At 40.9% G+C, this 25,049-nt stretch overlaps 1 protein-coding gene across 1 annotated transcript in view; it reads left to right on the forward strand.

Moving 5' to 3' along the window:
* The window catches only part of LOC102386520 (roundabout homolog 2), a gene marked incomplete at its 3' end in the record, with an annotated part of 550,382 nt that overhangs the window by 1,739 nt on the left and 523,594 nt on the right, over nucleotides 1-25,049 (forward strand). The gene's annotated exons all lie outside the window — the stretch shown is intronic.

Raw genomic sequence — 25,049 nt, forward strand, 5'->3', positions numbered from 1 at the left:
CCATTCCCCCCCCTCGGTGGGTGTGGTATGTAGTGGTCCCCCCCCCCCCCCCGCCCCCCAACCACCAGCTCTACCGCTATGTGTGTGTGGTATGTAGTGGTACTAAATGTTTGGCCATCCTAATTGGATGCATTTGGATATTAACTTTAAACAAGCTTTTTGGACTTCAGATGAATTTGACTTCTGGGACACTAGCCATTTTTCTTGGAAACTTTGTTCCAGGAGGCTGCTGCTTGAAATCATTCCATATATCAGAAGCAAAGCAAGGCCTCTACATACTGTCGAATTATTGTTTGCAGACAGGGGCAGCTTGAGTATCTCTGTCCTCAACAAGACAGGAGGCAAAACACTTCCCCCCCCCCCCCCCCCCCAAGCTAGCAAAAGGAGACATGCAAGTATTGCTGAATATAAGTTGTATAATGTGCTGTGCAATTTACCCTTCAATCAGTGTGGTCTGTTGGGAAGAAGTTTTTGTGTAATGTATGTACATCCTAAGTACTGTACATCTTTCTGGATAGACCACTTATATCCATTAGTTACAAGTGCTATTTTTTTCTCTTTGAAACATTATGATTCACTAAGTCAAGGCAACAAATATTGGAGTTGTATATTTCACATGTATAGACATGGTAAACATTGGGCTGTAGAAATGTAATTATTAGTAAGTGTTTAAAATTTGTGTGTAGCTAGAAGGAATACAATTAAAGTGCTCAGTGGAAGTGACAGAGTGAATCAGAGGAGCTTGGTGTTACAGAATGTAATTAATGTACCAGGCTGTTTGGAGATATACGAAACAAATGCAATTAACAAGCTTGCTGGAACGACAGGAGCACGACATAATTTATTCTGTTTTTGTCATGGGGAACACAACTAAAACCTTTGTTCAGATGTAGCACAGGACAAGGGAGGGAAGCAGGTGAAGCAGATAACTAATGCAGAGCTGGACCACTGAAAATTGTATTAAATTGCCAATAATAGACGAGATTCTCTCATTTCATGGGAAGATTATGTAGGGGCAGTGTCAATATTGCTTACATTAACAGGTTTAAAAAATACTGTTGTATAATGCCTTGTGGATAGCACATCATGACAGAATACAGATAAGCTTTTATTGTCATGATGACTAAAGTAGCTTTGAAGAAACGCTGGCATGCAACCTTGGCATGCTGTCACTTTTGCCCCCCATAGATGCATAGTAATTATGGGAGCAACTTAAGGTAACGTGGTACCACTGGTTGCTTTGAAAAGATGCAGATGATCCTTTTTTTAAAAGTTTTACAAATAAAGCTAAATTTAGTTGATCTGAAAAATGCCTACATGTAGGAATAGTTGATTAGTTCATTAAAAAAATGTATAGAGGTAAGCTAAAATGCGGGCTAATGCCCACTCGTTAGCTAAATCCTTGGGTTATTTTCTCTACTTGAAGGATTGCTTTTAATGTACTTACATTATTATTTTTTTATATACTTTCTTGGCATGAATTTCAAATGGAGAGAAATACCCAGGACTGGCTGAGACATAATGGCTATTCCTTCTTTTTCCTTGCTGTGACATTAGTTTTGTTCAGTGACTCACAAGTAGGGTTACACACAGTGCTAAGGCAGTGGTGGTGCTGCAGATCTAGATGGTAATTTTTCCTGTAAAGTTATTTTCTGTCTCTGGGCTGTTATAGTACCTGAAAATTGCAGAGCTCCATGAAAATGGCAGAAAATGTGTGACTTTTATTGTGCTTATGATTTTCATGCAGCCCTGCCTACATCCTTTGCAGTCTGCTCAGGGAATAACTGTAATTCTCTCTTCTTTTTCTTTAGCAATCAATCTTGGGACCAATTCTGAAAAATGAAATGTATCTTCTACCACAGTGCACATACCTCAAAATAAGCCAGTTGATGTCGGGGTTAAAACTGCTGATTCCACATAATTTTCTTTCAGTGGCTTATTTTTTGAAGCTTTGGTTTTTGAAGTTCGAGCTTTTTTGATGGAGATGAATGGGGGAAAAGAAACTGCAGCCACCTAGACAAGTTCACAAACATTTGTCCACAGATATGATGATAAGCAGATGTTAAATACTAGACAATAGTCTCAGTGGGTCTTACTCAGCCATGGTCCAACTTTCTTTGCTGTCAATGGGAATTGAAACCTTTTACACTAAAGCTGAATGAAATCCATTGTCCTGTTGCAAGTGCAACACTCCAGTCTGCTTGATATTAAAAAACAGCAAAAATACTGTTTTATATAGCATTTGTTTCCCCCACTAATATCTAATTCTGGTGCTATTTATTTTCTTAATGAAAAATATGAATGTAAAATTCAAGTCTGAATATTCTGTCCCATTTTTGCAAACTGTGCTTTCCAACAGCAGGCTAAATGTCTATGGCCTTATGTAGATCACACATATCAAAAAACAAATTACACATAAACCTAAGATACGTCCTTCCAGTGGGCATTTGTGTTGACAGGGTCTTGATCTCTCATGTGGGTTTGGTTGTGTGCATTTTAATGCCTTAAGTGGCATTTTAAATATACAGTTTGCACTTTTGTTCCCGGTAACCTTAGTTACCTTTCCTTCCTTAAGTCTTGCTTCTGCAAAGCATTGAGGCACGTGCTTCAGTCCGATTGATCGAAAGTCTCACTGAAGTTAACAGGTCTGAAGCATGTGCTTAAAGTTAATCATGTGCTCATGTTCTCAAGTCTGTAATCCCTGAATAGGAATGAATTTATGCGTGTGGTGAAGTGCTTTGCTAATTTGGGGGCTTGATATGTTGCTTTTCCTACTTTGTGTCTAGGGAGGCATTATTACAGCAGTGTGCATGCATATGAAATAGGACATGAGAAAATGAGCCTGGGGCAGTCGCATAGGGGGTGTGTATGTGAGCATCTCAGTGGATCTGGCTTTTAGGAAAACTCCTCTAATGCCCAATAAAAGGGTATGATGTCAAATAATTTTTTTAAAACCTCTTTCCCACCCCTGTTTAAACAGCCTGCTGGATTGTGTGTACCATTACAGCAGCCCTTCCTGAAGAAGTCTTCTGTGTAGAAGTAGGATGGTGCTGCTTCTGGAAGTCTAATTTTTGAAGTGGAACAGATAAATGGATTAATGGGTTGTAAGAGGACAAATTGGCAGGGAGACCTTCATGCACACTACAGAAAATCTATTGAAAAAGTGAGAGGCATGAAGGGGAATTCAGGGGAGAAAGTGCGGAGTTATGGGATGGCTTTTTCAGATGCATCCAGTTAACTGTGTTTCCAGGCCTTAGCATCTAGGATGTGCTTGTCTGGAAGGTCACAGCACTGCCCAGAACATGCTTTGCCTACTGTTGAACTGTTTTAGTTTAAACTACTGAAGATAATGCTGTTTGATGCATTTTATCAATTTATTACCCTGGACTAACTATACAAATATTGATCTCTGCTAAATACATTGCTAACGGGTTCAGCACTTTCTACATTAGCCACGCTAAGAGGGTCACTGCTGTCAGGTTTTATCTGTTATTTCAGCTGGTATGGGAGAGGTTGCACTTTCTTTGGCTGCCATCTGGCTCTGTACCTCCCGTACCAAACTTATAGATGCTGCTTAGACATAGTGTTGATACTTAATGGTGCTCATTTCTGAATTTCTATAGGAATCCCTCTGTTTTGTGTGGAGAAGAAAGGAAGTCTTCACCCTTGCCAAATAAAGAAATGTTTTGTCTCCTCAAACTGAAATGTCATTTCTTGCATGTGAGCAAGTGTTTGCTAAAATCCAGAATGCTTGCTCTTGCAGAGAGCAATTTTAGGCAGTTCCTACACTTGAAAATGTCTGTTGCATTCTGGTTTCACGTTGTTTCCCTTTAGCATTTAGAGTGTGCAAGAATACAGAATCTAACCTTCAGTCACCAGTAAGTGATAACATTGGGGTCTCTTTCTCTTTTTTTTTTTTTAAGGCCCAGTCCTGTAAACCTTAACGTAGAAGAACTTCAGCTTCACTGTGCTGCACCAAGACTAAAAATGCCTAAAACTGGGCCTTAATTTTGTCGTCTTTAGATTTAGATCCCCTTCTAGTACGCAGCATATACTGTAGAATATCTCCAGAAAGAAGGTCAAGATTTAAGGGCCTTGTTACACAGTAAATTTAGGCAGGGAGCTCTTAACCCTTGGACTGGTCACACGTTAATACCGTCTAAGTGGTTTAAAACACTTGTTATTCAGCTTATAGTTATGCCACTCCAGGGCAGGATTATCTCCAAAAGCAAATAATTTTGCTTTTGTTCCATTAACTTGTGGCCACATCTCTCAGCTATTCTGCCCACGCTGAAGTCCTTCAGTATCCCAGAATGCAGTAGGCAAGCAGAGCGAGAGAGCTCCAGGGCTGTGGCACTCACCCCATCTTGCCCCAGCCTTTTCCGCACAAGTGCAGGAAGCTGGGGATACCCTAGCCAGGCACAGCACATCCCTGGTTTGCCAGGAAGTAGCAAGCACAGGAGGAATTTCCCACCACTACCTGCTTGCTGCCAGCCAGGAGAATCAGGCTGCCTGTGGCTGGGCAGGGTGTCCCCGGCTCCATGAACAGGTGGAGGGAATTCTTTCCTCACCCCCATACTTGTTGCAGCCCTGAAGCATGCTCTCTCTACCCAACGGGAGCAGTGATTGAGTCCTGTTCCTGCTCCTGTCTCTGCTCACCAAGCCTCTAGTAACAAGTCACAGCTGTGTAGGTGAAGGACAGTTAGAGCAGGTTTTTCACCTTACTGTGCAACTGTTTAACTAAGTGGAACAACACTAAGCTGATTAACACTTGCTCAGCTTGGCAGAAGTGGGCAAAATACAGCTTGTGGGTGGGATCTGGCCTGCCAGGCCATTCTATCCTGCCTGTGAGGCCCCTAAAAAAATTAGAAAATATTTATCTGCTCCTGGCTACCTGTCAAAGATGGTTGGAGCCAGGGGCAGTAGGACCCAAGGGGAGCTGGCAGCAGGATGCAGCAGCCCAGCCCAGCCCTGCCCCACCCCCAGCCATTTCCGTGCCTTTCTGCCTCCCACACCTCTCCAGCATCTCCTGGCTTCTAGCTATGTTGCTGTACCCTGGGAGCATGGTACACACCCCAGGGCCTGCATTGGTACCCCGGGGTGTGTATGTTTGTAGGGTGAGTCTCACCCCCCCCCCACCATACACATGCACCCACGCAATGTTTTAGATGTTCGCTTTTTAGAATATAATTTGGTATTTTTCTGGTTCCGAGATGGCAAAACTCTTTGCTGAAAGGAGTACTTCTGGAGGCAAGGGGAGGGACTTCTGGTGGCAAAAGTCAGGGGTTAGGGGTGGGACTTTCGGTCACAAGAAGGCAACCAGGGGTGGGGCACCTGTCAAGGGGCAAGGATAGCCATGCAGCCCTTGACAGCTTGCCAAAACTCAGTAAGCGGCCCTCTGCCCAAAATAATTGCCAACCTCTGGCTTGCAGGATAAAGTCTACCAAGGCCCTGAGCATTCCCTCCCCTCTAGCTCATTCTTCACTGAAGTAACGTATTGTTATGATCAGCAGTTAATAGTTTTGTATAGATAAACTAGTGTATAGATAAACAAGATTAACTAAAGAAGACCTATTAATTTAGGGCCTGATCTTGCCCCACTTAAAAGTAATAGGAATTTTGCCATTGACCCTAGTAAGAGCAGGAACCTTGAAAGAGAAGGATAGCTTCAATCACCACATCAAAGCACTGTATTTTAGGGCACTTCAACATGTGCTTCAATGCTTTCTGATTAGAACATGTTGAAGCAGATTTGATTAATCGAGCCTGCTGCAGCATTCTAATTGGAATGTTCCAGCGTGCTTCAGCGTCTTGTGTATTCAGTGTCCTGCATTTCAAAATGGCAGTGGGAGCGCTTTCACTAAAGCTCATTGGATGAGCTTTAGTTAAATTGCTCCTGCCACCATTTTGAAATGCGGGATGCCGAATACAAAAGATGCTGCAGGCTTTTTAATTAGAGGAGTTCCTGAGAGCCACTCTTATTAAAAGCTCTGCCCTCCCCCCCCTCCCCCCGCAACCCCAGAGCATGTGCATAGGTGCACTTAGTTCACAATATGAACTTAATGACTGTACGGCTGTTCAGCCTTGCTTGTTGCTATATCTCCATGGTTCTGGTTAGCCTATTATCACAGTTTCACATGTGTTAAGGTGCTTGGTAAAGAGTAACTGTAGTTTGCAAGTGAATTTGACCTCTTAGGCATTAAAGAAGGGCATGAATGCATTTTGTAAAGCACAGTCACTCTCTCTGACACAGGCAATTAATAAGGAAAAATGTCTTTATTTTCTTCTTAATTTGTGTCATCTGTAGACTTGTTCGATGAATCATTTTTTCATGGGTCTGCTGTAGGAAACCAGTTAAGGCTGAGTTTTGATAAGATTACATTGAGTAGTTTAGGACAGCAGGGTCTTTGACAATACAGTTTTGATCCCAGGTTTGACAAGTGAAGTTGAAAGCTTGATGCGCTGATCACAGTTCTCATCATTGAGAAGAAGAAAAATAAGAAAGCACAGGTGATATTAGCATCTTGCTTTTAGTGTCACTGTGAAGTGGATTTCTTCACAGAAATACACACTACTTGCATCCGGGCTGAACTAGAGCATCTGCTGCCATAGTTGTATGGGTTGTCGGGGGGTAGTGCCTGGAGGGATTCTACTAGTGGTGGCACATTTATTTTTGTAGACAGTATGCTGAGGCGCTGCAGTGACCATCCCTTTTAAGGGATGCAACATGAAATCCCTATCTGATCACCAAGCAATAGTGAGCATTGCGGTGGGTGCAGCCATGCTCCTGCCATGCACCTACCTATCTACAAGCTTAAAACATGGCATATTTAGCCAATTGGATCTCCCTTGTATTGAAGTGGCATGAGCAGTTTCCTTCCTGATGCCTTTCATGAGGTGAAAATGGGCTGCCTGTACCTTCTCTGCCCTACACCTTTGTCACAGTTGTCCCCTGCTCCTGTAGAAATAATACCATGTATAAGTAAGTGTATAAATTACACTATAAGTCCACTTTCATTCCATCTCATCTTTCCCTCAAGCGGTTTACCTGAGTAACAGCTTGCCTTGAGATTTGGAAACATACTTTTTCCACAAATTGAAACACAAACTCTTTTGTTACAGAATAAAATATCTACCTAGATAATTGAGCCCCCATGTTGGTTATGGCAGATGTTTTTTCAGTATGTATTTACACATTCTGATACTACTGTAGAGTGACAGCATGAGTAGACTTTATCTATAATGTGCTTGTCATAAATATTGATACAAACTACACCAATACCCATGTGAGGCCATTATGCTGGCAGGTAAAGCCTTATTTGGCATTCATCCGTTTATATTGTTGACCATTGTGATAGAAATATGTTAATTTTAAAGTTTTGGTGAAAGATACTGATCTGAATAAATTTGCTGTTTATTTAGTTAAGTAGATTCTACATAAACTCAATAAATAATGGCTTACATCTAAAGCCCTGTGCAAGTTAACATTTATGTTTCGCTGTGTCTTATTATTGGGGTTTTTTCAGGGGTGGGATGGGGAGGGGAGGGTTGATCTAGGCAGGTGGCAGACATTCTCCATGCAGACATTCTTCTGCATTCTAAGTTTCAATTTGAGTTCAGTCAAACCCCAACACTTCACAGCTTAACTTGTTTAAAACCACTGAATCTTATTAAGCTTCCTTTCTTAGCTTTAGGGTAAAACCAGGTTTCCCATAGTTTCTTCAATCAGAAATTGTAGCTTGACCTAGCTTTTCTGATAACTGGTGGTAGCAAACCTTTTTGTAATTCTGGCAATTGTAGTGTGGGCTTGGAAGCTAAGAAAGACTGTGCTTTTAGGTTTCACTATATACATTTTTTTTCACAATTCTTCCAAACCAGTGGCTATGATAATGAACCTTTCACTTCATGGACATGTCATCACTGCTGCACTTTCACACACCCTGCTCAGCATTTTCAGGAGCTTGCTGTATGAGCACTGTTCCAAGTACGGGTTGGAGCAGTTTTCTGACTTAACATTTGCAGTATTGCCCTCTTCCTTTGTGCCTCTTAAATTGTACCTCTTCAGCAAGACTTGATTATACCTCTTCAGTTCTGGTAGAATTCTTGTAGGCAACAACAGTGAAAGACAAGGGTCTGGGATAGCTTTTTACTTAGTCTTAGGCTCACTTTCACCCCTACCTCTCTTTCATTTCCTCCAAAGGGTTTAATTGGGGCAACAGTATACTTGGCCAGAGGTTTGGAAATGCATTGTTGACCTGAGAGGAAAAGGGGTGCCAAGAATTGAAGTACAGTCTCTTTTGGTACAGAATGAAGCATTTGCCTAGATAATTAAGCCACCATGTCAGTTGTGTCAAGTGGTCTTTTAGTATATATTTACCCCGCAGTTGTACAGAAAATGCATAGTGTGCCAACACAAGTAGACTTTATCAGTAATGTGCTTGTCATTAAAGTGAATCAAACAACGAATAGATAGCTAGCTGCAAGTTGTAAAACGTAGTAAACTCTGTAGTTCACTTCTATTAATCACTAGCCATTGATTGCAAAAGAAACTGACTGGAAAAAATTAACCTTTTTAAATCCAAAATGTCAGGTAACTTGCATTAGCTGTCATCTTTCTCTTGCGAAGTAGGCTGGAGGAACCCTTCATTTGAGGGTACCAGAGGTACTTTTTAACTGCTGTGGAAATGTCAAGAGTAAAGAAGCAGCTATGAAAAGTATTTTAATGGTAGATCAGCCCTGTAATCATGGTTCCTCAAGCTGTCATCTGATACAGTCTTACTGGGTCCTCATGTTTCTACAGCCAATGGACTTCTATACTAGAAGGGAATAAGCCATTTTAGCATAGCATCATATGTTATCTCTGGGGTGGGGAGAAGCTATTATTGCATTCTCTCCTCAAACTATTACATCTGAATTGATTCCAGATTGAATTTTAAGAAATAATCTTTAGATTTCAAGGCAGCCAATCTAGTGTGTTTGCTCACATGAATATCTGAACTACAAATTTGTTGCGTTTTTTTTCCTGCTATTTTCTTTTTTTCATTTTATTGTCTTTAGCAGTGCAATATGGCGTGCACCTAATAAGACCAGCCAGGTATTTAAAAATCAATTAAAATACAGTTCTGCAAATATATATATTTTGGAGTGTGAAATTTAAAAAAAAATGCATGTAGTCCTACTAGTTTTAAAACTCTGACTTCAGGTATATATGTGTATTTCTGTATGAAGAAAAAAATGTCTCCAGACACTCTAAGGAAAAAAATGTGATGTGTTATTCAAAAACAGCAAAATAGTAATGGGGATTGCCAGAATATTGCATTAAGTATAATGAAATGTATGACAAGCAGACGAACAGATATCTAGTTAATATGGATAGTTAACATTCACATAAAATGGAATTGTTTAGTGTTTACTGAATCCTTTTTGACAATCAATCAATTTAGGATCAAATGCAATAGAACATGTGTCTGGCTTTGTATGACCCCAAATTCTTCTCTTCCCCCTTTGAGCAGACAACATGCCTTTTTCCCTAAGTGATTTTGGTTGCTAGGAGAAGTGCAGTAGCCTGGCCTCCTCTTATCCAGCAGTAAAAACCAAAGAGCGTATTGAGGTATAGAGAGGGGCAAAGCACAGTACGGGCCATGAATCACAAGTTGTCTAATATACCCACTTTGTTCCACTTTTTCTTCAAGAACTTTTGTTTTTACTGATGGTTCTTCTTTTCAACCAAACCTCTATAAGCCTTTCAGAGAGTGGAAAAAATTTGTGCTGCAGAGAGTCCACTCGGAGCAACTAAAAAAGGGAGTTGAGAGTTATTCATGGGGCCACATTAATGACAAAGCACAACTCCATGAATAGCGTCAGTCAGCTGTCTTTAAAACTGGGTGATTAATACCTTCTGTTTTTACTAGGGGGCAAAAGGCACACAGAAAGGTCTTCCTGCTCAGGTCTGGCAGTTTTCAGTCTGTCAGAACCAGGATTCTGACCACCTCCTATGGAACCCTTTACAAAGGAGTCTCCCACTGCAACCTATATGGCTATCTTGAGGCAAGTTTTGCGTTTTCAGATATTTGCAGCATAGGCACTGGGCTAACACATAAATGACAAAACCCTTGTAGCTCAACCATTATTCACTGAGGCACAATACAGTGTAGTGTAGTGCCATTCAGTGTAGCGATATGCAGATGATACAGAAATGTAAGGCTAAGTGCAGGGGCAACGTAAGCAGTTGTCTAAGAGGAAAAGCAGCATAACTTGTACCAATTTGTAGTTCACTGGGTGGGCAAAACAGGTGAATGTACCAGTACCCTGTAGATAACAGATTTAGGTCTAGAATGATTTAGTGGGATTTGTGCATGTCCAGGCTGAATTTGCCTCCTGGGACGGTTGAAAGTAGGAGAAATGCAAGTTTAATTAGAAGGGGCTTTCTTCCTCTTACACTCTGAGGACAGTGGCTTTTCCTCTTCCACATGAAACCTAACAGTAATGTAGCAACTATTTATGTCACCACTGAATTTACATACTTACTTCCATGAAGGCTAGGGACAGACATTCAAAAAGCCTGAGCCTGAATTGATTCAAACTTTGCAGGTTAGTCTAACCTGCAAATCTTGAACCAACATGGAGGTGGATAGAGATTCCCTTTTCATACCAGAAATGCAGGCACGTGCCTGTAGGGGCTCAGACTAGAAGCCGGGGGGGGCGGGGGAAGAGGCGCTAGAGCAGCCCTCCCTTCCCTTCTACAGTTCTGAGCCGGGGGGAGGGGGGGCTGTGCCAGGCCCCTGCAGTATGCTCTGGTTAGGGAGGGCTTTATACCCTCACCCTGGCCTGCACCATCTGAATATCTCCCCCTGCGCTCGCTGCTCAAGGGGCAGGAGTGTTGCCACACCCCAGCCCCAGGCTAACACTCTGAGGCAAAGTGGGGGTGTGCAGTGCATGCATCTGTTGATAATACCGGGCTTTTCAATCTCTCTCTCCATGTCTACACACCAGACATGGCTGCAAGCCAGCAGGGGGCTGATAAAAATCACGGTGTTTGTCAGCCCATCAACAAAATAAAAGCCTCTCTCAAAACAAAAGCCTTGCTCTTCTTAAACAGCTTTTTCCAAGGAAGGAACGGAGGGACATTACCAGCTGACCTGTTGAGTAGCTCCAAAAAGCCTTAAGTGGGCACTATTTTGTCTGCGTGTCCCAGTGAAATTGCAGACACACACACATGCACACAAAGACACCTCTCAGCATTAGCTAGCCTACCACATGCTTAGGGTCCATGCAGCTGGGGCTGTGCTGTGGGAGATGGGAGGGAGGGAGGGAGGGGGATCCCTGCTTGAGCAGGGAGGGAAGCCACGCAGACCCTGCTGTGCCTGCAGTCTACCTCAGAGCTCTGGCTAGGGAGGAGAGGGGCAGGGCCAGCCTGTTCTTTGGAGCAGACAGCACAGCCTAGCCCAGCCTAGCTGCAAAGCATCTGGGATGCTGGGGGACTCTGGTTTAAGTTAAACCAGGAAGGGGTCTGGGACAGACATTGCATAAACTGGTTTGACCCAAATCCGTTAAGTCTGATACTACATTCAACCAGGTTTATCTTAAACCAGTTTCAGCCATTATAAAACTGGTGTATGTGCTCTGAATTTCTGTTCTGTTACAAGTTTAAATCAGTTTCTTATCACTTAAACCAGTGTATGTGTAATGTCTGTCCCTAGCTGAAAAGTGCATGTGGCTTCACCAGGCTGAATCTGGCCTAGAAATCTGTAACAGATGCTGTCTTGTTTATTTTTCAGTGCAAGTCCAAAACTCAGGTTCTCAGCATTCATATATTCATGGAAAAATAAGTCTTAGTGAGAATGACATGTTTTGGTAAATTATATTTAGGTTTTATTTTAGGACTTTGCTTAGTTGATTGTACTGATCACTGAATGATTTTGTTTCAGTAACTGCCCAGCAAGGCATAGGAGCTCTGAGGCAGAGACAGGGGTGAAATCTAGGGTGGTGTGTGGCTGTTCTTACCTCATTCCTTATACATCTGTTACTCTTCTACCAAACAAAGCCGGTATTTAACAGAAAACCATCATCTTCATTGCACAAATCAATCAATATTCAGAATGACCTTTTTTAAAGTAGCAGATAAATAGCATAGGATCATCTGATTAAAGACTGTCATAGTTCACACCCAATGGAGAGCCAAATTAAGGTTGCACGGGCAGTTTTAATTTTGGCATTTCATAAACTGTGACAAAAACTTGATTCTGCAACCTTAAAGCTCTTTTCCTATAGATTTTTGGTATAAATTTCTGGGTTTTTGAAAAGGCAAACTGAAAAAAAAATGGTGAATTCCATTATGTTTTTGCATATACATTCTGACAGGGGGCAGCAGCGGGTTGCAACATTTAAGGTTCATCTACATAGTACAGTACAGTGCTAGACAGATATATCTGAGCACTGCGTCATGCCAACTCCTTAGATTTACCATAAAGATCTGTGCCACTTGTGTTTGGTCTGTGAGTGTGACTGGTGTTGATAATAAGCTGTTTTCCACGTGGACAAGCTAACATAAGGGACTAAGAGAGATATTTGTTCTGAAATCTTGAAAACCGGGAATCCTGGATTAATTTTGGTAAAGTGTAATTTATATTTGTTTTATACATTAGTGTAAATTACACTGGGATCCTGAAAAGACCAATGAGTATCTGCCTGGAAGTAGCTGCATACAGTATGTGCTATAGCCACTAGGTGGCGAAGGAGCTTGTAATAGACTGGATCTTGATAGGTAATGGCTCCTTCAGGATGGAAGCCAACCAAGGAACACTACCTTGATGGGGGTTTGTCACCTGCATATTGATACTAAATGTTTTTTTCTGGGGTAATTTATCCTGAATTGAAGGCATTCATGCTGTTGTAGAGGTTTATATAATCTGTTCACTCTTTGTTTATATTGTCATGAACACGTCTTGGGTCCAAGCCTTCTGCCGGGTGAACTCCTAGCAGTTGGGACGACCAATTTCAGGAAGAGTTAGGACTACCCTTAGCGTATCCTCTGAGTTGTTTGTGGGTAGAGCATGCTCAACAGAGGTACAATGTTGAGAAAATTGTATGCTCAACCCTTAACAAATATCTACGGAGAAAATCATGACTAGTTGATTTATGACTCAGAAAAATTTGAATATTATTCAGTGTGACCCCGTCCTCCCTGCTTCAAAACATGGAAGCCCTAGAGCCTGTGAATGAAATGTGGTACAATTACATATTAGTTGTAATATATTTTTTAACATGGACAAAACCATATGCATTTTCCCTTATTCTCATAAATGCTGAACAAAATTAGCTGAAAATTTTTAGAAGGAAGGAAGGAAATGAATCCTAGGCAGTAAACTGGTCTGGAAGATTTCAGTGCAAGTGATTAAAGTTATAAATGTTATAAAAATCTTTATTGGGATCTTTATAATAGGGTTGTCTAGCACCTTCTACAGGCAGCGCTCCCAGCTTTGTGCTAAAGGAATGAAGCTAAGTAATTAAGCTGAAATAAATTGCTATTGAAGTCAAGGATGAATTTGGCCCATTAACTGCTTAAAATGTCTGTACCTTAAAGTTCTCTATTTTCTGGATGAGTGTTTATTGCATTGTATGTTTGAATTTAATATTCAGCATTCCAATGGTAGTGAGTTAATGATGCTGTTAGTACTTTGCATTGACGGAAGTGCCTCTAGGCTGTTTGTGAAAACCTGACCCTTAAAAGTCAATGGGGAATTTTGCCACCAACTTCAGTGGGGCAAGATTTCACTCTGTGAATACCTAGTGTTTTCTTATGTGTTAGAAGCTAATGCTAAAAATAGAATTTGTTGTTTTTCTTATTAACTAGAGCTTAAGAGACTGACTTAAAACAAACAGAACAGTAGTCAGTAGGCTGTTAGATAAAAGAAAATTCACCTGGACCGTGTCTGTTTAAATGAGACAGACTACAATTAGTTTGAATAGCAGTGTTAAAGCCACCACCAATAGAAGGCAGAAAAACAGCAGCCTGTGTTAAATAGCAATGCTGTCTACAGTAGCATGAAGACTAAACCAGTTTTCCTTCTAATGGAGACCGACTGGTTAGTTATTAAGAACACCTCAGTAATGTTATCTGTTACAAGGACTATAAGATTCAGCATTAGGGAAATGTAACAAATAAACATGGAAAACAATAAATCAGAAAGTAGGATTGGCCAGATTCTGTAGGGATTTCTTAGTCTTGTCAACTATTATGTGTTTCTTTGGCAGTGTCTGTGCAGAGTCAGGCTGCAGGGTCTTCCTAGACAGGGCAAAAACCACATTGACATGCTCTAAAGAACAATTCAGGGTAGAAAGTAACATTGCATATGATCCAGCTGCATGTTGCATTCTAGATTTTGATTCTAATTTTCTGTGAAGCTGTCTTAGGGTATGTTTTGAATGCCCAATCATACATGTTCTTATTTCTGTGCCCAGCACTTTCTACCCTATATTCTCCTTAAAATCAAAGTTAACCTTTAAAGGATAGGATAGAGATTATTTTAAGCTTCTTATAGTGGTGCTTACACATTTAGCTCTAGGGGATGCCTCAGGAAATCTGCCTAGAAAGATTGTTCTTCCTGGGCCTCATCTTTGCGCAGAATGGAACAATACTGTATTTCCTCCAATCCAAGATGAGGTTTCCCCCTCTCATTCAGCATAGGGGGGAAATGCCTCTTGTCTTGGATTCGAGTAAAAGGTTGGGGGGAATGGGAAGCAGGTGGCAGGGCGTTGACGCTGATCCTAGCCTGAATTAGGACCAGAATCATAGTCACAGCAGCTACCTCCGCCTGCCCTTTGAAGGCTCTTCCCCAGCTCCCACCCTTGCTGTTAGGCACAACTTCCACTTTGGCTCCATTCCCTTCAGAGACATGGAGCACACTGAAGCTCCATCCCCTGCCTGGCCAATCAGCAGCTCCAGCCCTGGGATGCTGTTTTGAGGCCAGGAAGGGGCTGCACTTCTATGTGCTCCATGCTGGGGAGGGAATGGAGCTGGAGCTGCATCTGATAAGATGAAGTGGGGAGGAGGAAGAGACTGTAGGGGACAGAGGCTGTGCAGAGGGGGAAAGCAGAGCCTGCAGGAGAAGAGGCTCCAGGGAGCAGCAGCAAGGGGGCAGCAACAGGTACCAGGGGGGCAAGCAGCAGAAAGACGTAGTGGGGGAAGCAAAGGGCAAGGGGACCACTTGTCTCCCTTCCAGCCAGCTTCACTCTTGCTACTGCTTTCCCCACTGTAGCACTTGTGGGATAGGGAGACAAATTTAAGATGACCCTCCAATAATTAGGTTCTGTACCTGAAAAATTATAACAAATGTATACATTTTCCATATATGGAATCTAATTGGGGGGGGGGAGGTTTGTCTTAAAGTCAGAGTTGTCTTGGAATCAGGTAAAAACAGTATTTTCTCACTGCTCTAGGCTCCCTTCTTAGTTCCAGCACATTTTGGTTGGTGTATAGGGGTGGTGGAAGAGAGATCTCAGATCTGAGATTGAAGTCTATTAAGAAGAGGAAAAACCTAGGGCAGAAAAGAATGAACAACCTTTTAAAAATATTTGTGAGCCAAGGTTGAGAACAGTAGCTGAATTAGCAGTGCAAATGACTGAAGAATACCAGGGGCAACACATACGGCCTGCACCCCCTGACCGTGCCAGTGCACCCCCTGTCAGACTGCCCTCCCTGTTTAGCCAGCAGGCAGGGGGGCAGAGGAGCAGCAGGCCCCCCCCATAAGCACCGGCTAGGGAGCAGGGCCACCAGCAAAAGTGGCCACCCTGCTTCTGGAAGTGGACGTGGGAGTTCCAGAAGTGGCACAGCTACTTTTACGGAGAGTGAGATCGGGACCTCTCCCCCACCCGGGCAGTGGGATTGGCTGCCTGGGGACCCCTCCCACCTGGCCAGTGGGATTGGCCACACGTGCCCGCCCTGACTCAAGAGGCACCAGACACCAATGAAAAATATTATATTATGCCTTTGAGGGAGAGATTATAGGGAGTATTGTATAAGCATTTTCCAAGCATGAGTTTGGAAGGAAGATATAAAAATGTTTGGAATAGAAGCTCCAGTTAGCAAAGAATAGCTTAAACCAGCTGTTTTTTTTTTTTTTTAATCACATACTAGGAAAATAAATAGCCATGACACAGACATATCATTACCTTCTACTCCGTTCCAGATATGTGCAAATGAGCAATATGTAACTGTGGTTTTAACAACATTCTCTTTAAGTATAAGACTAGTTCTTTGTTTTTTCCATTCCTATAATGGAAGGGATTTTGCTTTGTTAAGGTTTGTCAGCTTCACCCTAGCAGCAGTGAAAACAGATAGGATTAGATAAAATAACAGGATGCTTAACACACTGTGTTTGCAAGGATCAGGTACCCAAGATAATATTAATCATCCTAGCCTTAGCTCTCCTTCCCCCCTGGGGAATAAACAAAGATGTTGTTTCATACTTTTCCTGTGATAAACTAAGAAAAATTTCTGAAAGAAATGTCCTCTTAGAAAATGACATACATAGTGTTGAGAAACAAAATGACAAGAAATAGGCAGGGTCTGTCTTTGTGATGACCAAGAATTTTGCAGACTTTTACCTCAATTTAGGAATTGCTGGAATATTGGAACATTGGTTTGGATAGTAAATTTGGGGCAAAACTAATTTGTAAATAATTTGTATTGCCTGTCCATTTTGAATCCTATTTCTGAACCTTCTGAATAGGATGGAGGGGGAGGGTAGGAATTGTTTGTTTAAAAACACACAATTACTGCCATCTGAAATTCTGTCCCTTTACTCAGATAAGTCACTGAGATCCTTCAGAAGTAGACAGAAGCCTCAGAGAATCAGGTTTATGAGAAAGCGTGATGAAGTACACGCGTGCACACACACACACACACCAGCTGTCCTATTAACTTTCTGTAAAATAGATTACTGTGTGTCTATGTATGTCAGCTATATATTTCCTTTACAATAGATAGTTACTGATTCTGAGCATTATGGATGTTTACATATTAGGTTGAAAGATTGAAGTGACTTATTTGTTCAGTTTTAATCCATGTATCTATTGATTCTAATCCTTTTCATATGGTCTGAACAAAGTGGATTTAGATGAACCATGTGCCACTTGCTGCAGAATAATGGCAAATTAGATTATTGGGAAGAATTAATGACAAAATTGTTTTGACTGGTTAATTTTCATCAGAGGTTTGGAATTTAGGCTTCTAAATCACCTGAAAATAAAGGAGAGCTTTCTAAAACAAAACATGGGTTAGGCTATAATTTCATACCTACAGGTTACAGGTTAGGGTACAGAAAGAAAATGAAAGCTATCTCATACTGCTTATAAAGTGGAGTACATTTGGAAATATACGTGTAATATCAAATAACTTGATAAATAAGGCAGCTTGTCTTGTAACATTTATTTCTCTGATGAAAAGAATGAAAATTAAATATTGCTACCCATTACTGTTAAAAAAGATCTGAGGGTTACTACATAGTCAAAGCAATCTCCAGAAAGATTTCAGAATTTGTTTAATTTTTCTTTCCTGGAATGCCATTATATATGACAATTACTCTGAGGAAAAAAGAGTATTTCTTCCCCCTAGACTTGCAGTGATAGAAAAGCCCCCAAACAATAATTCTGTGACATATAAGAAGGTTCATTTTGTACACTCAACAGCTGTGAAAGGTAAATTTTTTGATTAGTACTTAAATATAAATCATGAACATGGAAACAGAAGTATAGTCTTTTTCTGTTAGAATAAAAAGAAGTAGGGGAAGAAGTGTATGACTTGCACTTAGGATCAGCCACTTCTGGCTTTAAGCTAATATTAGATTTTTGGGTTATTTTGTTTCCCATTTATCTATATATTCCAGGGGCTGAATGGGTCCCTGTGTTGGTAGCCTTAGCCAGGATGGGGGGCTGGAGCTTATGACCTGACTGTGCTAATGGGTCAGAAGAAGTCTCTGGTGGCGAACGGCCTGCATTCACCCAAACCCAAACTGGTATGGAGTTTATGAACAGTACACCCTCTAGTCATGTCTGCCCCCACTCCTTTGGACCATAGATAGGCTTAAGATGCACTTTATCAGTGGTGCTCAGCCTTCTGGTCCTGCTGGCTGAGAGTGGTGTGGGGCGGGTCTGCAGCCTGGATCCTGCAGGCAGGCGAGGCAAGCAGGTCAGTCCTCTGGTGCAGCCTGGTGCGTCCAGCTTCACGTGCCAAATCCAGCCACAGTGCGACCTGATGCACTGGTGTGATCTGGCACATAGGGCTGTCATCCAGCTCCCCACAGGTCTGGAAATCTGGTACTGGGGTAGTGATGACCGTGCTAATTGCTGCAGATGGATGACATGGTCCTGCAGGCTGGAGGTTGAGCATCACTTTGCCAACTTTATATCATTGGGGTTTTTTTTCCCCAAAATAAGAAAGAGTATCTTCATATTCTCTCTCTATTAAAATGTGTTTACAATCTCTTTGTACTCTAGAATGTAGGCCAGGCTCAGTGTCATCCATTAATGTACTGGTTTTCTTCCAGAAAACTGGCACACCTCTGTTTTTGAATGGAAGCAGTGTTAGACCTAATAAAATGTGTGTCATGGATCAGCAAGGCTGGAAACTGACAAAGCTATGTAGACAAACCTGTCCAGTCCCCAGCAGGAAATGGGATACCAAACTGAGTGAGTTAAGCTAACTCAAAACCAAACTAAAAGCAGTATATTTCTTGGTTTTATGAGATTAATTATTAGTCATGATTTTAAATATAAATTTGCATCAAGGGTATACTTTTCGTTTTATCTAGATATAACCTTTTCTTCTAATCAAGAACCCATATCCTTAAACTTAATCAGGGTGTCTCTGGTTTCAAAATGCCATCTAAGTCAGTAAGCATTTAATCTGCCTGTTAAAAAAAACACAAACAAAAAAACCCCAGTATTGCCAATTATCATTAAACTCTTCGTAAACCAGAAATGAATGCTGAAGTTGAGGAATTTCAATCGATTGTCATCATGTCTACTATTGATTAGGTTTTGTTATTTCAGCAATTGTCCATCCTTATTATTTGAATGTAGAAACATTTTAAAATGTAACCACTGATAAAACAGCACTAACCTTTTACATGTGTATGGGAAAAAATCCATAGTTCATGGGTTAAAAAAATGTAGATTGATGGAGAAAACAAGTTTTTTTTTTAATGTAAAACTGGTGGGCTTATATTTATTGCAAATAACACGTTTGGGTGGATTATTGGATAAAGCAATGGCCTTTCACCTCTAAGGCCACAGTTCATATTAAGCCTTAGGTCCTAAGTAAATTGAGATGAATGATTTTAGCTTTCTCCCTGGTGTAAAGAAGTCTGTATTACAAAATCACCATACATCTGTTTTTGCAAACTTGGCATAATTGGCATTCTCATAGGACTGAGTTGGCATAGAGACTGAACTATTTCTTATTGCTTAGGAGGATGCTCCCTCCAGGTCAGGGTTAAGGTCATTGTCAGGTCTATGAAGAAAATCCAGTACTGCCTGTCTGAATAACCTAATGTTCTCTGTATTTTAAATTACTGTTGTAAATGCTTAAAGTAAGTGATAGCCATGTAAAAATCAACTTTTTATTTGTTTGAATTAAAAGTAAACTAATATGAATCAAGTTTCAAGTGGCAAGAGTTCAAGTATTCACAGATATTAAAAAGAAAAGCAACATCATTTGTCATGGTATAATGGCAGTCACCTTAACACTTCCATGATGGTCTTCTGACCTTGATGAGGAGATAGTGACATACATAAAAATACTGATTATTACAGCATGTATTATTATTTATTTAGGGATAAATTGATCTTGAATCTGGGGAATGTGTGTCTACTGCCCCAGAAGGAGCCCTAGGGATCATGATTCATTCACTTTACTTGCTCCCAGGGGAAATCTGTCACAGTAAGGCAGGAGGCAGGGTATCTTCTCCTGTCATATTTGCGTCTGTTGGCTGGTGCATTCTGGGCATAGAGGCAGGGTCCTGATCATTCCTTGTCAACCAGTCTGTGAAGGGGATGGGATAGTATGCAAAATAAAGCAGTGGGGGACACACTTTTTGGAAAGCATGCCACAAAGGCTCCAAATCCTCCCTGACTGCCACTTCAATCCCTTTTCCCTGCCCAATTTGCTGCTCTGCTTTCTCCTCCCTCCCCTGTGTGCCCAGCCCAGTTGGCTCCTCTGCTTTCTTCTCCCTGCCTTACGCTCCCTGCCACATTTGCTGCTTTGCTTTCTGCTTCAAGCCCTGTCTGCCTCCGTCCCTTCCCTGATCTGCCACATGCAAAGGTTTCTTGTGCCACTTGTGGCATACATGATGCACATTGGCCACAATATGCAAAGCTAGGTCACTGCTTTTCTCCTTCTAGCCTGATATACATCAGGGCATCAGTGCATGGAGGAAAAAGGGTCTCTCCCCAGGGTAGACATATTATGATCAAACACACTCTGATCATTCTTTATGATTTATTTTACAGTTGTGGCTTCAGAACAATGAAATTTGGGTCTGATTGTGCAGCTGGAACACACAGAGAGTTTATTTTCCCCAAAGTTAGCAAATTAAAAAAAGATGAAGAGCATACGAAAGCTAAGAGTACAGAATACATGAAACAAGGAGATAATAGATACTTGCTTTTGTAGGTTGTTTTATTTTTGTTCTGTTTCTGGTGGATTTTTGTTTGTTTTTGTGTTACGAGAAAATGAAGAATTGCCTGAGCTCTAGAGGAAAAGAATGTTTTTCAGGGAGGGGGTGGTTGAAAGGAAGGAGTTTTTCACAAATGTCTCAGTGGTTTGTATTGTTTTGCTTTTCAGCAAAATCATTTTCCTTTGAAAAATATTTTATGGGAAACTTTTATTTGCATTGGTTTTATAAGGTAAGCAGATGTGGCTACAAATTGACAAATCAGTCTCTGCAGTACCTGCATAATTCTCACGACTATGTGTAACAAAATCTTTCTCAGTTTACTTGAGGTTAGAAAATAAAATGAACCAATTTGTAGTTTTAATGGTTCTAAACAATGTAGCATGTTTAATGTAAATCTAAGTAAATTGTTCATTGGGCCAAATGCCATTATATGTTTGAAAACATTCAATTTCAGTATATGCATTGTGTTTAAAAAAGCTTTTGCAGTGATAATGAACTGGCTTCCATTATGATTCACATTGACTAAGCTGTGAAGTTTCCAGTTTCTAGCACTAGTGGCTGGATAGAATTTTATGGTAACTAGATGAGCAGATTTAATAAAATATGTATCTCATAGAAGCTGTTACTGTATTATCTGCAGAACATATTGGCAGGAATGGGAGATGGGAGCTGTTCTAAGCCCTAAGTAGCTAAAAGGGATTAACTTTACACAGAGGATTTACTAATGAAGACATCACATTTGAACATTAAAAAATAAAGGAAAGGGATCATTGGCTGTTGTTCAGGAAATCATTTTGCATCCTAATCTTTTTTTCTTTTTTCTTTTATATCACTAGATTTATAATTTTGGTTTATGAACATCTGATATTTTATCTTTGCTTTTGTTATTGATTGGCTATTTTCCAGCAACTGGCAGTCAAAAAGGTATGATCACTGAGCAGATAGACATGACAGACAAACATGCTATATGCTCTGATAGCAATCTCTGTAGCTTTTTTACTATTGGATTGTATTTACTGAAGCTGGATTCTGCCATCATTTGTTGGCACACAGCCCCTTTTGACTTATTAATTGGCATTGCAAAAATGTTTATGTCCACCCAAAATAAGTTGAGTGGACATAAACTCTCTCAGCCAAAACAAAAAAGTAAAAGGACTTAGGGACATAATATTGAGAGTCAGTCAATCTGCTTTGGTACAGAATGGCTGCTTCTACTTTAAGTGATTGACTGCTTTCTTCAACAAGCTGTTGGCCTACATTCACAGTGGTGTGGATGAGTGGTATGGGTTTGGTCCATGGACCAGATGCCACATGGGGTCAGTCCACATGTGGGTTTTGGGGTGCTCACTGCCCCAGTCTAGTGCATGGGGCCATGTTATACATTCATCTATTCCCATGGATCCCAAAATTTGGCATCGGGCCTGACAGTTAAGCCTGCCACTGCTCCCCTGCTGTCAAATTTCTGAATCCATGGGGAGACCCAGAGGCCAGATGACAGCTCCGCAGAGCTATGTGGATGGGAGGTTGAATACCACGTGCCTAGAACAGTGGTGCTCATAGTTTTGGTACTACAGGACACATGAATGGTGTGTGGCTGGATCAGGCCATGCTGCCCAACCACATCTGGATCAGGTCCCGAGGCCCTGTGCTGCCTCCGTCTGGCCCCTTGTGCCAAAATTGGGCCTCCGGGACACACGTTATTCCCACCTAGCCAGTACCAGCCTCTGGGGCCCCCACCCTGCCCCTATCCAGCCCTGTTTGCTGGGATTGGACCCTTCATTTCCAATCTAGCATGCAGGGCCACAGCCTGTGAGGAGCCCCATGGGCTGGAAGACAGCATATCAGGAGCCAGATCTGGCCTGAAGACTGGGGTTTGAACACTTCTGGCCTAGAAGATCTGTACTGTGCAAGAACCTGTTTTCCATGGCTGAATGAATGGCTCTTATTTCCCTTCCACCCCTTTCCCTGAAGTATATTGCTATCTCTGCAGTGAGATCTCCCTGCTTAGGAGGTCGGTGGCTTTGGTGCCCTGGTAAATTTAAGATGTTTAGAGATTCCATGTAGAGCCCTCCAAGATTTGGCCCGTTAACATAGATATAAGTGTTGTATATGCTGTCTATTATGTACAATCTTGCTGTGTAATAGAAGTAAAATTAAGGTTATTAATATATTTTATTATGTAGATGTACATGCACACACACAAATAAAATAGTAATAAGTAATAATGCAGAGTTATAATTTAAGAATACTGCTTTGCCTTGTATGGGATATAAAAATGTTGCTTGCATCACTGATTAGATCCAATATAAAATTAGACAGACAATTAAAAAGTAATTTTTAAACAACCTATGGGCAAAGTCATTGCTCTGACAACCACGCTGTGATCCTTAACACAAAAAATCCTAGTATGAATGGACTGTGCTGCAGCTAGTTCCCCACAGGTTTCACAGCATTGTTTTGGATTTGACCTATGACTTCAGTATAACAACGTATACATTCTCTTCACATAGGTAATATACAGACAAATAAACAAATATATTTATTTCCTGGATTTAATAATAATAATAATAATAATAATAATAAAACATTAGTACACGAGTTGAAAAGTAGAGAGTATTTTAGAAAGACATATACTTCTCTTCAGGGATCCCTCTTAAAAGAAATAACAAAAACATTTCAAACAATCCATTTACTCTGCAGAGGCTACAGTGATTGTCAACCCATCGTCTTGGTCAATGTTATTGAAAGCTGTTGAACTATCTGAAATAACCTGAATGGGTATATGATCTTTCATAGTGATCAAGCACAATGATTTTAATGACCCTACTATGATCATGCCATATACTTATTTAGAATTAGGGTGATTTTTGGAGCTTTCCTCTCCCACCATTCGAATAATTTTGCCCAAAAGGCTAGGGGGAGAGAGCATCTTTCTGCTCAAGAACTATCATGTGAGATTATTGATCCTGCTTTTTGATGATATTTTTTTTTCTTGAGTGGAGTTGATGCATTGACTCCCCTAAGGGATACATTAAGAATGGTAGACTCTGTAGTGTTCTAATTCATTTTACTAGCAATTAGCAGCTAGAATTGATCTTGCAGGTACAGCAGCAGTTAAAGTTCCTTCGGGCCATCAGTGATTGAAACCAGTTGAAACTCTTACAGAAGTACCATGATACATGTTCCCACTGTTGCAAGCAATTTGATCCAATTTCTTGACATTTTCTAATTTGTGATAGTAGCAAACTCCTTGTGGTAAGAATCCTTTTATTCTACTTCTAAACCAAGGCATTGCTACCTGGATTTACCTAGCTGTTACCCATTGTATCACTTCCACCTCATATGCTTTTCTGAATATGATGCAAATTACTTTAGGAAGAAAAATCCCTTAAATCTCTCTCCTGACCCTAATAATTTGCCTTTTCTCTTTTAGACTGTTGTTGGCTTGTTTCTCTTGTTGACTGCCATCAGGTCATATATACAGAGATATAAGAGTTTAACATATGAAGAGAGAACATTTGGGGAATGTTGCATTGTAGTCTGATGCCAATAGTAGGTCATAACCCTGCGTACTCCTGAGACATCTGAAACCAGTATTTTTATAGATTAAATAAAATATGTTCCCTTCTTCCTTGCTACTCACTTTTTTTCGCTGGGTTATTCTGTATATCTATATCACTATCTAAAGTTGATCATGAAGGTCACTCTTAACTGGCCCAATGCAGAGGAGCAACTTCTCTACTCTTCCCCGCTCTCCTCAGCCCCCTGCCCGGTCTACATTACCTTCTCCAGGTACATACAAAAACAGACATAGACAAGTAGGGCAGGTAATCAGATAGTGAGATGGAGGCAAGCAAACAAAGGGCTGTGCTTGAGGAACTGTAAGTGGAACCCTTATAGAAGTCAGTCTGCCCATTATATTGCTTCTGTGCTTGCCTCTAATTAAGGACAGTAGAGACTGGTGTAGGGTGCAAAAGGGCTAGAAGACGTAGAGGAGGTTGTAGAATTGCTGTTGATAGATTGCCTATGTTTGTGGCTTGAGGTACATAGGGGATTTTCTTAAAATAATCTCTGGAGAGGCTGGTGAGAAGGCTCATATTTTACCTCTGGTCCTGATGCTTGGTAGACCTAGTGGAGGTAGGCTGGATTGCTTTCAAGGGGGATTAGCTATAAGGTTTCCAAGGTAGAAGGGTTGCAGTTTTAGACTGGAGGATAGCACTGATCATGGGTCTAAGTATCAATAACAATTTTCCCTTTTGCTCCTATATCATGTATATAATTTTGAATATTTTGCTGTCAATCTAGAATATCAATAATTTAATGAAATTCTGTTTATTAAAAGCTTGCAAATGAACAATAGGTATGTAGAGAGAT

The sequence above is a fragment of the Alligator sinensis genome, unplaced genomic scaffold (assembly GCF_000455745.1).
Source record: "Alligator sinensis unplaced genomic scaffold, ASM45574v1 scaffold1240_1, whole genome shotgun sequence".
In the NCBI taxonomy this organism is placed as follows: Eukaryota; Metazoa; Chordata; order Crocodylia; family Alligatoridae; genus Alligator; species Alligator sinensis.